We start from the raw sequence: 15659 nt of genomic DNA on the forward strand, positions 1-15659 counted from the left end.
GAAGGTTCCTCAAAAAGTTGAAAATAGAGCTACCCTATGACCCAGCAATTGCACTCCTGGGTATTTACCCCAAAGACACAGGTGTAGTGAAAAGAAGGGCCATATGCACCCCAATGTTCATAGCAGCAATGTCCACAATAGCCAAACTATGGAAACAGCTCAGATGTCCATTGACAGATGAATGGATAAAGGAGATGTGGTATATATATACAATGGAATACTACTCAGCCATCAAAAGAATGAAATCTTGCCATTGGCAACAATGTGGATGGAACTAGAGAGTGTTATGCTAAGTGAAATAAGTCAATCAGAGAAAGACAAGTATGTCTTGTCTTACGTGTTGTATTACTGAAACTGTTACGTATCAATTATACTTCAGTTAAAAAACAAGCCATTATAAGTGGGATGCATGCCACAAATGGAGAAGTATAGTGTATTGTCTAGGATGCCAGGAGGACCTTCCTGAACATATGGCATTTCAAATGAAGGATGAAGTAGAATTAACTGGGCAAACAGGGTAAAAGTGGGTTTGGGACCTGGAAAGAACTGCGAGTAGAAGGAAAAGACACAAAGGTGAGCGAGGGTATTGTATCTATGAGGAACTAAAAAAAAAAAACAGTGTAGCTAGAGTGTAGCAATCAAGAAAAGAGTGGTATGAGATGTGGCTGCAGAGGAAGCAAAGGAAAGCAGACCAGCTGTATCTACAAGTCATATGAACATCTTTGTGTGGGTGTCTATGGTCACAACTTTTCCTGTTTGTGTTCAGTAGGCGTTATTAATGACGAAGTCTACTACAACTGTTGAAGGCAAGGTTCTAAGCCCAGAGCACCCTATCACTGCAGAGTCTCTTCTGACTCAGTGGGCATAGTCTCACTAGTACTACTAATGCCTAGGTCCACAAAGGAACAGCAGGAAGACCTCATCTACCTCCATCACCCATGAACGCATTCTTATATGATAAGTTCTATATATTCTTGAAAAATAAAGTTTTCATTTTAGAAGAGTTTTAGATTACAGAACAGTAGCAAAAATAGAACACGATTTTCCATATGCCTCCTATATCCTTTCCTCTTTTGTTTACATCTTACATTAGTATGGTACATTTGACACAACCAATAAACCACTATTGACATATCATTATTAACTAAAGTCCATATTTTATCCTGATTTTCTTCATATTTGCCTAATATCCTTTCCATGATCCCATCCAGGATATCATACTACATTTATTCATCAGGCTTCCTCAGGCTCCTCTACAGAGTGACAGTCTCTCAGACTTTCCTCATTTTAAATGACCTTCAGTTTTGAAATCTACTGGTCATTATTCTGTAGAGTGTCTCTCAATATTGGGGTTTGTCTGATGTTTTTCTCATGATTGGACTGGGGTTTAATGCATTTTGGAAAGATCACAGATGTAAAGTATCATTCTCATCACATCATATCAAGGGTACATACTATCAACATGACTTATCACTGTTGGTGTTGATCTTGACCATCTGACTAAGGTAGTATTTGCCAGGTGTCTCTACTGTGAAGTTGCTCTTTTTTTTCCTCCTTTTCATACTGTATTCTTTGGAAAGAAGTTATTAGATATACCTACCTTCATAACAGCAAAATATCTATATAAATAATTTAGAATGCTTCTGCATAGAAAATTTGTATATTCTCTCATATTTATTTATTTATTTAATCATTCCCTAATATGGACTCGTGGATGTTTATTTTATACTTTGGGTTGTAATCCAATACTACATTATTTATTTTGTTGCTAAAATTGTTCCAGCTTTGGCCATTGGGAGCTCTTTCAATTGGCTTCTGTGTCCCTTTGACACACTCACATTATTGTAGTATTTATTTCTTTGAGAACTCCCTTACCTTTTGGAACTACAAAACACTACAGGAGCATCTTGTATATATGCCTTGCCCCAGCTCTACTATCAGCCATTTCTCCAAGGAGCCCTGGTTCCTATTGTTGAAGAATAGTATTAGAAACCAAGATCTGGGTGTTGGGTGTGCTCATTGTTACTAGGGTGTCATTGCTTCTTAGCCCTCTTAGAGGACAGAGAAAGGACAATGTGTGTGTACTGGCCCACATTACATACATACTTACAAATATCTCTTTATGTACCCATCTGTATTTATATGAAGCTAAACATGAGTTCATACTGATGTCATATGTCCATGAGAAACATCTTTACCAACTAGAGTACTGTGCTTATGTACAGTTTGTTTGTTTGTTTTGCCTTCACTCTTAGTTCCCACTGTTTACAAAGTTAGTGATGTGAGCACTTCCCCCTACCCCAATTTTCTTTTCTCAGAGTATGCATTCCATCCTGGGACTGCCCAACCTCCTAAATGATATTTTAAAATTTACTACATTGAGGTTTACTCTGTGCTGTAATTCTATGGGTTTTAACAAATATATAATGTCATATAATCACCATTACAGTTGCATACAGAATATTTTCCACCATAAAAAAATCCCTTGTACTTCACCTGTTCAACCCTCCCTCTTCCAAAAACCTTTGACAACAACTGATCTGTTTATCATCTCTATAGGTTTGCCTTTTCCAAAATGCCATATAAGTGGAATCATACAACATATAGCCTTTTCAGATACGTCTTTTTCTTTTTTTTTTTTTTAATTTTTTCTTCTTATGTTAATCCCCATACATTACATCATTAGTTTTAGATGAAGTGTTCCATGATTCATTGTTTGTGCATAACACCCAGTGCTCCATGCAGAATGTGCCCTCCTCAATACCCACCACCAGGCTAACCCATCCTCCCACCCCCCTCCCCTCAGATACATCTTTTTCTTAACAATATGCATTTATGATTCACCCATGTTTTGCATGGTTGATAGCACACTCCTTTTTATGTCTGAATAGTATTCCATTGTGTGGATGTACCATAGTTTGTTTATGCATTCACTTATTGAAGAATATATTGAATGTTCCTAGTTTTTGGCAATTATGAATAAACCTGCTTTAAACATTTGCATGCAGGCTTTTGTGTGGACATAATTTTTCAAATCAGTTTGGTAAATACTTAGGAGCATGATTTCTGAATCATACGATAAAACTATGTTTAGCTTTATAAACTCTAATCTTTATTATTTTCTTCTGCTTGTTTTGGGTTTATTTTACTCTTCTTATTCTAGTTCTTTAAGGTTAAAGGCTAGGTTGTTGATTTGAGATCTTCCATCTTTTTTAATATATTGTTTAGAATTACTGAATTCTACATCTGAAGCTAATGATGTTCTATATGTTGGCTAATTGAATTTAAATTAAAAAAATAATAATATAATTGTTTAAAACTAAAAATTTCTCTCTTAGCACTGCTTTTACTGAATTCCACAAATTTGGGTATGTTGATTTTTCTTCCCTCTCCCAGTTTTATTGAGATATAATTGATGTATAACATTGTATAAGTTTAAGGTGCACAATGTGTTGATTTGAAACATTTATATACTGCAAAATTATTGTCACCATAGAGTTAGCTAACAGCTCCCTCATGTCACATAATTACCATTTCTTTTTTGTAATGAGAAAATTAAGGCTCTAACTCTTACCAACCTTCTAGCTTATAATACAATATTATTAAGTATAATCACCAAGCTGTACATTAGATCCCCAGAACTTATTCATCTTATAACTGGAAGTTTTACCTTTTGACCAACATTTCCCCACTTCCCCCACCCCCCAACCACTGGTAACTGCTGTGTTTTCATTTTAATTTGTTTCAGGATATTTTCTAATTTCCCTTTGTGATTTCTTCTTCTTTGGTTGTGTGTTGTTTAATTTCCACCTATTTGTGAATTATCCAGACTTCCTTCTGTTATTGATATCTATTTTCATTCCACTGTGATTGGAGAAGATACTTTGAATGATTTTTATAACTTTACGTTTATTGAGACTTGTTTGGTGGCATAACATATATTCTATCCTGAAGAATGTCCTATGTGCACTTGATAAGACTGTGCATTCTTCCATTGTTTGGTATTCTGTACGTCTGTTAGGTCTAGCTATTTTATAGTGTTCAAGCACTCTATTTACTTCTTAATCTTCTAATTGTTTTATCCATTATTGAAAATGAGGCACTGAAGTCTCCAACTATTATTATTGAACTGTCTATTTCTCTCTTCAATTCTGTCTTACTTCATATACTTTGGTTGGGGCTCTGTTGTTAGGTACATATATAATTGTTACATGTCCTTGATGTATTCACCCTTTTATCAATGTATCACATCCTTCTTTGTATTTTGAAATAAATTTTTGGTTTAAAGTCTATTTGGTCTGATATTAACATAGCTACCCCAGCTCTCTTTCAGTTAGAATTTGTATAGCATAAACTTTTCCATCCTTTCAGTTTCAATGTATTTGTTTTTAGATCTAAAGTGGGTCTCCTACAGACAGCCTATAGTTGGATCATTCTTTAAATTAATTCTACTATCTCTATGTCTTAATTGAAGAGTTTAATCCACTAACATTTAATGCTATTATTGATAGCTATTCTTAATGGTTACCTGGTGATTACAATTAACAATTTCATTTATAAGAACTTAAAATCCAACTGAATTTCAGTAGTATACAAAAACTTAGCTTCTACATAGCCCCATCACCTTTATGATGTTATTTTCACAAATTACATCTTTATGCATTCTGTGCCTACTAATATATATTTACAATTATTGTTTCATACATGTCTTTTCAATCATGTAAAAAAAGAGGAGTTACAAGCCAAAAATATACTAATACTTACTTTACATTTATCTATATAATTACTTTACTCATGCTCTTTATTTCTTCATGTGGACTTGAAGTACTATTCAATGTCATTTCATTTCAGCAAGAAGGACTCCATTTAGAATTTCTTGTAGAGCAGGTCTATTAGCTCTCTCAGAGTTTATCTGTGAATGTCCTAATTTCTCCATCTTTGAAGGATAGTTTGATTGGATATAGAATTCTTGGTCATCTTAGACTGCTAGGGCTACCATAACAAGATACTACAGCCTGAATGGCTTAAGCAACAGAAATTTATTTTTCCCATAGTTCTGGAGGCTGGAAGCCCAAGATCAAAGTGTCAGGCAGGGTTGGTTTTTGTGAGGCCTCTGTCCTTGGCTTTGTAGATAAAACCTTCTCTCTGTGTCTTTACATGGCCTTTTCTCTGTGCATGCATGCCCTGAAAGAGATCTCTGACATCTCTATCAGATTAGCCCCTCCCCATATGACCTTAATTATCCTCTCACTAAAAGTAAGCTTTTCTTTTTTATTAATGGTTGCTCTGCTTTGTTGCAAGCTTTTGTTTAGATTCCAGAATCCCCCCGAAAAGGTTTATTGTGACAGGTTTTTTGGGTTTTTTTTTGCCACTTACTCATTGCTTTTATGGAGAGAGATGGACTTTTAGAGTTCCCTACTATGCCATTTCACTGATCTATCTCTCTTTCGCCTATTTTTAAATTGTTTCCTTATTATTGAGTTTTAAGAGTTCTTTGTATATTTTGGATACCAGTCCTCTATGTGATTTGCAAATCTTTTACCTGACAATGATTTGTGTATTCATTCTTCTAACAGGGTCTTCTGCATAGCAAAATTTTTGAATTTTAATAGAGTCCAATATCCATGTGTTCTTTCATGGATCACGTTTTTGGTGTTGTACATAAAACCACATCACTGGGACACCTGGATGTCTCAGTCAGTCCAACTCTTGATTTCAGCTCAGGTCATGATCCCAGGGTCATGAGAGCAAACTCCATGTCAGACTCTGTGCTTGGCATGGGGCCTGCTTGAGATTCTCTCTCTCCCTCTGCCCCTCCCCCACCACTCACATTCTCTCTCTCCCTAAAAAAATAACAAATAAATAAATAAATAAATAAATAAATAATAAAACAGTATCACCAAACTTAAAGTTGTGATTTTCTCATATGTTTTCTTCTATAACTTTACAGTTTTGCATTTCACATTTAGATCTATAATCTGCTTTGAATTAATTTTTGTGAAGGGTGTAAAGTCTGTGTCTACATTAATTCTTTTGCATATGGATATCCAGTTGTACAAGCAATATTTATTGAAAAGACTATTATTTCTCCATTGAATTGTTTTTGTACCTTTGTCAATAATCAGTTGACTATATTTGTGATATTCTGTTTCTGGGTTCTCTATTCTGTTTCAGTGAGTTATGTGTCTATTATTTTGCCAGTGCCATCCTGCTTGACTACTGTAGCTTTATAGTAAGTATTGAAATATGGTTGGTGTGAGTTCTCCAATTTTATTCTTCTTTTTCAGTTTTGTGTTGGTTATTATATGTTCAGATCTGTATCTTTGGCCTTAATTATCTTTTTTAAACACACCATAACAGAACAGCTGCCAGGCATGGTGAACTTTAAAGTATGTAATATTAGGTAAATGTGTTTGAGAAAAAGGAATAGACATGTTTCAAGGATCCCTTGCTATACAATCATAAAAAAAAAAAAAAGAACAGTGTGTTGAAAAGACATAAGGAAGGGCGGAAAATTTATGAGGATTACTACTCTACACCACTGGAATATGTACAGTTATTAACACTATGATCCTAGATCCTCAAGTTGCATACACAATTATTGGTCAAAAGATTTATTAGTTTAATGTCTGAATTTGTGAATCTACTCACTATCATCAAAACCATTTATAACACCTTGATCTAATTTTACTAGAATTGACATATAAAATCTTCCAAATAAGCCTATCCTTTAAAAATAGAATAACTAAGAGTGTTAGGATTTTTATCTAAAAGTAATGTCTGCGACAAAAAGCACATAAGAGACAGTCTGTCATAGTCCATACTAATTTTTCCAGTGAAGAAATTCTAAAGTGAATTTGTTGCTAAGATGAACAAATGCCCTATACTTGTTCCTGATGTCTCTGGAAAACTTGAGTAAATCTGAGAAAAAGAGCCAACATGACAGAAGATTCTTCTAAAGGACTGTAAAAGGTTCTTAAGCTTAAGAGGCAATTCAAGGCTGCCATAGAATTAATGCTCCTAGTTCCAAATTAGTCCAAGCACTCAGAAGGGTAGATTTTCAAACAAGCAAGAAAGCTCAGGAAATTTTATTTTTATCACCATTTAAAAAGAATCATAATGCTCATTTCTTTCCCTGAGTAATATAAATTTCTTTAGTACTGTTTCAGAATCTTCAGGAAATGTTAAATGTTAGAACTAAAACAATATGATATTAAAATAATCAGTGGGGATTCCACTTGAAATAGCTTGGTCTCTACTTAAGGAAAACCATCTATCCAATATCTTCCTCAGGAGACAATATGGCAAAATAGCATTATATGGTCAATTACCTAACATCTCATTTCATTTTTCCTCCAAAACACAGGAACACTTTGTTAGAGGTTCTATAATGAGATAACTATTTTCTGTTGGATGCTATTAAAATTTCCTTTGTGTTTTTTAATTTCAAAGGACCAGTGTTAATGTTGGTGGTCTCTAAATTAAGATTGCATTTATTTTAAAATGTATTTGCAAGTGGAAGGAGTAATTCTTCAATTTTGCTTTAAAAAGTTAGAATATATCTTTTCTTTAACACGTATTCATATAAAACTCATTTTGAAAATGGCATATTGTGACTTATAAATAATAAATATTGGCTTGCCTTACCCCTCTTGACACTATGTGTAAGCCAACATGAGTTTTACTTTATCCTCTTAGCAGTTGAGTGATGACATTTTAGCAGAAGTTCTTTTCTTTATTCACTTTATACATTCACTGATAATAACTTTAAGGCTATGAAAAAAACCTGCTGCTTCTCACTAATGGTAACAAGGGTAGAAAGGGCTTATGTGTCAAGATGTTGAATGGATATTAACATAATACAGCCAAATTTCACTTGGCACCACAAATTATGTCACAGTCTTATTAAGGCTCAAATTTTACTTCCTAGTTGCTTCCTACTGATGATAATAGCATCTCTTATTCCTTCCAAAGTACCCCTTAAATATTCCTATGATGTCTTGCTTGCCCTAAACTTCCACCATATTTGTTCTACTGGGCTACAAAAACAACAACAACAACAACAACAACAAAACTCTCTTACAGTTCCATCTAGCAAAGCAATTCTTTACTGATGACTACTGCTGCTCTATTGAGAACTGGTGGGAACTTAACACCATCACATGCTATTCCTCTGCATATCATAGTCCTTCCTCCAGCCTTGCCAGGCACAGCAGTTCTCCAAAGGCAACCACACTTAGCTCTCAAGGTGCCCAAACTGCATTGTTGTCCATAGCAGGGGTGGGCAGATGGCTCCCTCAGATTTCTAACTTTGAGTGCAGTACCAAAGACATTTGGGACCCAGTGGGCTAAACATTTTAATGAAACAACCCTTTTGGTTTCTACTTAGAGCTATTCAGTTGTGTTTTTTTTTTTTTGCCTGGGACTCAGAAACATGTTCAGGGGCCTAGACCCAAAACAGATTGAGTAATAATCACTGAACTGTACTCAGAATCCTTCTTCCACCAGCAGAAAATATGGCCAAAACTAAACCTGAGAATCTACTATGCTTAATTAGAGAGAGGTATTAACAAATTATTTTTTCTTACTAAATATACAGGGGAATAATATTTGAACCAAATATTGATGATATTTGAATTGAAATGTACAGAGAGATAATATTTGAATTTTAAATTACTTTATTTTTCATTCAACAATTCTTTGTTATTCCTTCAGCTTTTTCATCATTAAAATGACATCATGGTACTTCTAGTTTCTAGTCCAACATATAAGCAGCATAGAAGTCACCACTCAATCCTGACAAGTAAAAGTGGAACAAATTGAAAAACCAAAAACTCTTATGACTGTCAGAGAAGTGAGGTCATGAGGCAAATCACTGCTCCCCCAAACTGGAGAGACACACAGATGAATACAAAGAATTATAACTTACCAGAGCAGAAACCCACAAGCAGAAACCTCAGGGGGAGCCAGGGCCAAGGTAGGAAAGCCTAAACTGTCACTGATGAATTTCTGGAAGCTCAGTGTGGACAAGTCTGATACTTAAAAACTCCAGGAAGACCCACTCATAGAAGAGCTCCCATACTTTGGTGTTTAAACTCCTGGAGCTCTACCCAGTTCTCATAGTGAATATCAGAGAAAAATACATTCATGATTCCAGCAGGGAGAGAGGAAAAGGAATCATTTTTAAATATGCCAGAGCATTCTGTTTTAGCAGAGCATCATCAGAGACTAATTGATCTGGAGGAAAGGAAATACCCAACTCCAGCCCACTGGTCCCACCTAAAGAGGAAGTGGGAGGACTGAGAAGCATTTGTGAAGCCCACAGTCCAGAGGTGCAATCTTCACTAAAAGATCAAGATGTAATTAGGGTGCCTGGCTGGCTCAGTCAGTAGAGCATATGGCTCTTGAGCTCAGAGTTGTAAGTTCCAGTCCCATGTTGGGTGTAGAGATTACTTAAAATAAATTAAAAAATACTAATAAAATCTAAAAAAAAAAAAAAGGATTGAGACCTAATCATAGGACTATAGAATATTTCCTACAACCCCCATAACTTACTATCATATTCCTAAAGACCTACTTAAAGCAGTTAATTTCACCTAGTATGTCTCAGTCCATTGAGTCTACAATATATTTTTTTTGTAGTAGCTTATAAACTGGATGGATTATAAACCACAAAAAAAGTATTTCTCAGAGTTCTGGAGGCTGGATAGTTCAAGATCAAGGCACCTTGTAGGTGCCTACTTCCTGGTTCATAGACAGCCATCTTCTAGATGTGTCTTCAAATGGCAGAAGAGGCAAGGGAGCTCTCTGAGGTCTCTTTTATAAGTGTTCTAGTCTCCTTTGTAAGGGTTCCACCCTCATGAACTAATCACCTTCCAAAAGCCCTACTGCTAAATATCATCCCATTGGGGATTAGGTTTCAACATTTTGGGGGGAATTTTGAATTTGGGGAGGATACAGATATTCAGTCTATAGCAGAGTACATCATGAATGGCTAACGGAAAAAATCACAAGGCATACTAAAAGGCAAAAAACACAGTTCAAAAAGAAAAAGAAAGCATCAGAACCAGACTCTGATGTGGCAAGGATAATGGAATAATCTGACAAGGAATTTAAAACAACTACAATTAGTATGCTAAGGGTTCTATGCATAAAGTAGACACATGAAAGAACAAATTGGCGATGTAAGCAAAGAGATGAAAGTTCTAAGAAAGAATCAAAAAAAATGCTAGCGGTAAAAAAACATTGTAATAGAAATAAAGACACAGCTGAGAAATGGATAGCCAAGCTTGAAGATATCACAATAGAAACTTCCAAAAATGAAAGGAAAAGAGAAAAACAATATCAAAAAAACCCAGAACAGTCTATCCAAGACCTGTGGGACAATTATTGTGACATAATAGAAAAGATATGTGTATTGGTCTCTGCCTTTAATTCCTGGTACAGAGATCCTAAAAAACCTTGTAATTTCCTAAGTGATAAGAATATTAGGAGCATCTTTTCTTCTAATATTTGGTCTTTGACCCCAGTCAATAACACAAAGCTCCTAAATTCCCTGGAATTCCTGGGTGACAGGAGTGTCTTTTGTTCTAATGAGGTGGCTCTTGGTGGGCTCTTGGATAGCTTTAGGATGAGAGCTGTTCAGCAGAAAGGAACAAGGAAATTCCAACCTGCCCCCCTTTCCTCCAGGAAGGAGTGAGGTACTGGAGACTGAGTTACTGACTGAGCATACCTATATGATGAAGGTTCCATAAAACCCTCCAAAGTACGGTCAGAGAGCTTCCAGGTTGGTGAATACATCCATGTGCCAGGAAGGTGGTGCACCCAACTCCACAGGGACAGAAGTTCCTGCACTCAGGATTCTTCAGGACCTCATTCAATGTATCTCTTCATGTGGCTATTCATCTGTACCCTTTTTTATATCCTTTATTATATAACAGACATATAAGTAACTGTTTCTGCGAGTTCAGTGAGCTGTCCTACCAAAGATTGAACCCAAGGCATGGGGCATAGAAACCTCCAATTTATAGCTGGTTGGTCAGAGGAAAAGATGACAAAGCTAGGACTTGCAAATGACACCTAAGGTGGGAAGGGCAGTCTTCTGAAACCAAGCCTTTAACCTGTGGGGTCTACACTAACTCCAGATGGTGTCAAAATTGAATTGAACTGTAGGAGAACCAGCTGGAGTTGTGTGTGTGTGTGTGTGTGTGTGTGTGTGTGTGTAGGCATGGGGGGATAGGGAGGAAGCCCACATATCTGTTTTTAGAAGTGAAGTGCGGTAGTAGTGTAAGAATAAAGAAAAACCAGGGATTGTTTTGTCCTAGACAACTACCAAAGGTGTAACATACATATAATGGGAATATTGGAAGGAAGGAAGGAAGGAAGGAAGGAAGGGAGGGAGGGAGGGAGGGAGGGAGGGAGGGAGGGAGGAAGGAAGGAAGGAAGGAAGGAAGGAAGGAAGGAAGGAAGGAAGGAAGGAAGGAAGGAAGAAAGGAAGGAGAAGAAAGAAAGAAAGAAAGAAAAGAAAGAAAGAAAGAAAGAAAGAAAGAAAGAAAGAAAGAAAGAAAGAAAGAAAGGGAGAGAAAGAAAAAGAAAGAAAGAAGAGAGAGCAGGAGAAGAAAAAAAGGAAAAGGAAGGAAAAGAAAAAATATGTGAAGTAATAATGACAGAATTTTCCCCACATTAATACCAGACACCAAACTACAGATCCAGAAAGCTCAGAGAACATTAAGCAGGAAAAGTGCAAAAAAACCCCCACAAAAACAAACTATACCTAGGCATAGAAAAAAACTGTAGAAAATCAAAGATAAAGACAAAATCTTGAAAGAAATCAGAGTTAAAAAACACCTTACCTATAAAGGAGCAAAGATAAGAATAACACCCAAATTCTCAGAAACCATGCAAACAAGAATGCAGTGTGGAATGACATTAGCAAAATGGCCAAATAAGATATGGCTCACTTGTAAGCCCCCAACAACAATTTGGTCTCCATCAAATAGGAAAAAAAGTTCCTTTGTGGGAGCTGCAGGATCCATCACCATACACCAAAGGACCTGGGAGGAGTATCACCCACCCCATTTCTTCAGTAGCAGACATACTGACCTTAGTCTTGGCTATGGCCCCTCCGGTGGTCCATAAACCAGCTCCAGTCCCTCTTGGCTGTGGTCTGGAAGCCCGTCAAGAACACTGTCTTAGACAATCACCTGCAGAGCCTTTATGAAAGCCCAGGAATCTAGCACAGAAGTTCTAGCACACTGCTGGAACAAAAAATACAAGTTAGACACATGGGAGAGAGTAAGAAAAAGTGACTTTACTCATATCACTTCATCTGAGGTGGCACAGCTCAGTGTCAAGAGAGAACTAATTGGCATATGATTTCTCCTGCAGGGAAAGTGAATGTGTGTAACTGTGTGGGATGCGACCAGAGAGGTTCATATCTCTCTCACTCCACCCAAAGTAGTACTGAGTCATGAGCTGCACAACTGGCAGGTGGAAGGAGGATGGAAGGGCAGCAGATAGAACTCTCTGATGGCATTAAAGGGACATGTATCCTACTAACAGCATCATGAACTCCATCAAGAAGCCTGCCCACAAGCTACTGGGGACACTTTGCCTGCAAATCACTCCAACTGCACACAGGTATCCCCAGCACTCAACCTGCCTCACCCACATACCCCACTCTGTGGCTGGCTCCCTATGTGCACTCTCAGTGGCAGTGAGAGTAATCTAGTGAATATACACAGAAAGCCAGACTGAATCCATGAGTCAAAGAGAGACCACAAATTTGAGCTTTAGCATTGTCCTTAGAAAAGCAAAAGGTAGGCTATTGGCATAAAGGTATGTTGCAGAATTGAAAGAAAGCAAAGAAGCTTAAGAATTCTGCCACAAGATGAAGCAAGAAATGTTCAGCAGGCATATCCATAAAAGGTCTGAGAAAGCTTCAGAATCTATAGCAAGGCTGATGGTAGATATTTCTCTCCCAAAGTCACCCAGCAAAGACAGAAAGAAGTGTGTGAAGACAACCATGCAAGACATCAAAGAATATGAAAAATCAAGGAAACATGACACAATCAAATGATCACAAAAATCATTGTCACCAACCCCAAAGACATGGAAATCTGTGTTTACCCAACAAAGAATTCAAAATGGCTGTTTTAAGAAATCTCAATTAGCTACGAGAAAACAAAGAAAGAGAATGCAATGAAATTGGGAAAAGAATACATGAATAAAATGAGAAGGTTAGCAAAGAGATATAAATAAAAAGAACAAAACAGAAATTCTGGATCTGATTAATACAATGAATGAAATGAAAAATGCAATAGATTACATCAACAACATCAGAATGAATGAAACAGAAGAAAAAATCTGAATCAGAAGACAGGATCTTTATATTATCCAGTCAGAGGGGAATAAAGAAAAATATGAGAAAGAATAAAGAAATCCTATGTGATCGATGGGATAACATTGAAAGACACAATCTGTGAATTATTGGAGTCCGAGAAAGAGAGGAGGGCAGAAAACTTATTCAAAGAAATAATGGCTGAGAACTTTACAAATCAGGGGAGAGATTTGGGCATCCAAGTTCGTGAAGCTCGTGAACATGAGGAAGTTTATCACCACTAGAACTGCCTTACAAGAAATGCTGAAAGGAGTTTTTCAAGCTGAAATGAAAGAACACTAATTAGTACCATGAAAACATGTGAAAATATACAACACATGGGTAAAGGTAAAGATATAATCAAATTCAGAATACTTTAATACTCTATTATGGTGGTATGTTAACCATTTAACTCTAATGAGGCTTAAGCAACAAAAATATTAAAAATACATATAGTGGGGCACCTGGGTGGCTCAGTTGGTTAAGCGTCTGCCTTCGGCTGGGGTCATGGTCCTGGGGTCCTGGGATCAAGCCCCGCATTGGGCTCCCTGCTCAGCAGGGAGTCTGCTTCTCCCTCTGCCTCTGCTGCTCCCCCCTGCTTGTACTCTCTCACTCTCTCTCTGTCAAATAAATAAAATCTTTAAAAAAAAAAAAAAAGAGGCAAAGTGAAGAACATTAAAAAAAATAAAAATAAAAATACATATAGCTACCATACATTGTTAATGAATACAGAATACAAAAGAGATATATTGTGATATCAGAAACATAAAGAGAGAAGGAGTGAAAGGGTTGAGTTTTTATGCAATCAAAATTAAGTTTCAGCCACTATGGAGAACAGTATGGAAGTTCCTCAAAAAATTAAAAATAGAACTATGATATGATTCATCAATTCCTCTCCTGGGTATATATCTGAAGGAAATGAATTCACCATTTTGGAGAGATATTTGCATCTCTATATTCATTGCAGCATTATTTACAATAGTCAAAACATATATTCATATTTGGAATATAATACCCAGAATGAATGCTCTGGCATTGTGTTTAAACAAACTGATACACATAGATCTCTCAGGAAAAAGGCTCATATCTCTGGAAAAGAGCTAAAACTTTATATGATCAAAAGAAAAAATAAACTAAATGTGTTATAAAGATCTCAACTGATGTTAGATTTAGTAAAATTTATTCCTTGAGCTCTTCAAGTGACAACATGATTAGATAGGCATCAGATAAGATAAACTTATAATTTGCAGCTAAGGATTCCACAAATGGCCATAAAATCATCTGACTTAAAAAAATCCAGTCCTATTATTCTTAGTTTCCTATTTTATCATGGAAATACTCTCAGTTGACTCTAATGACCCCACCACCCAAGGGAAAGAGATCAGTTACATAAAGCTTTAGAGTATTGTCATAAAAAGTGCTTCACCCGTTGTTTTAATGTAAAATTCTCTTCTGTGTTTTGCTCTGATTATTTATAATACTCTCAGGAAATTCTCTTTGCATGAGGAAGAGACTATACAATTTCCATCTGTAGTGATTCTAATCCTCTATAGAAAGAAACCCCATTCTTTTTTTTAAACTCAATTTATTTATTTATTTATTTATTTATTTATTTACTTACTTACTTACTTACTTACTTACTTGTCAGAGAGAGAGAGAGCGCAGGAGCAGGAAGAGGGGCAGGGGGAGAAGCAGGTTCCACGCTGAGCAAAGAGCCCAATGTGGGATTCAATTCCAGGACCCTGGGATCATGACCTGAGCTGAAGGCAGATGCTTAACCAACTGAGCCACCCAGGTGTCCCGAAACCCCAGTCTTCTTTAACCTAGAAGGATTCTAGAATCAGTACTGAGATTGTTGTTTCTTCCTCTCTGCTAATCCAGACTAGGGCTGCGGTCTGAGCTCTCAAGAACTGGTGGGAAATGTTACTTCTATCTTCAAGACATTATTTGTTAATGTTCTATATGGATAGTCAAAAATCTAGACTTCTGAAGTTATTGAAAATGTGTTAGATGTGTATATGTTAACCTAAAAATCTGTTCACAACACACTAAGAAAAGAAAGCTACATAGTAATAAGTACAGTTTGATTCCTTTTCCAAAAGGAAAAATCCTTTATATTTTAATATAACTGTGTGTGTGAGTCTAGAGATTGGTAAGAAGGGAGATAGACTATATTGTTAATAATAGATATTTCCAAGTGGGTGGGAGTTGACTAGTAAAGAAAGAAGGGAATAACTTTTCCTTTGCATATGTCCATATTCTTTTGCAGTTTGCAGAGGTC

Source organism: Mirounga leonina, unplaced genomic scaffold (assembly GCF_011800145.1).
Source record: "Mirounga leonina isolate KUSES-001 unplaced genomic scaffold, KU_Mleo_1.0 Mir_126, whole genome shotgun sequence".
NCBI lineage: Eukaryota > Metazoa > Chordata > Mammalia > Carnivora > Phocidae > Mirounga > Mirounga leonina.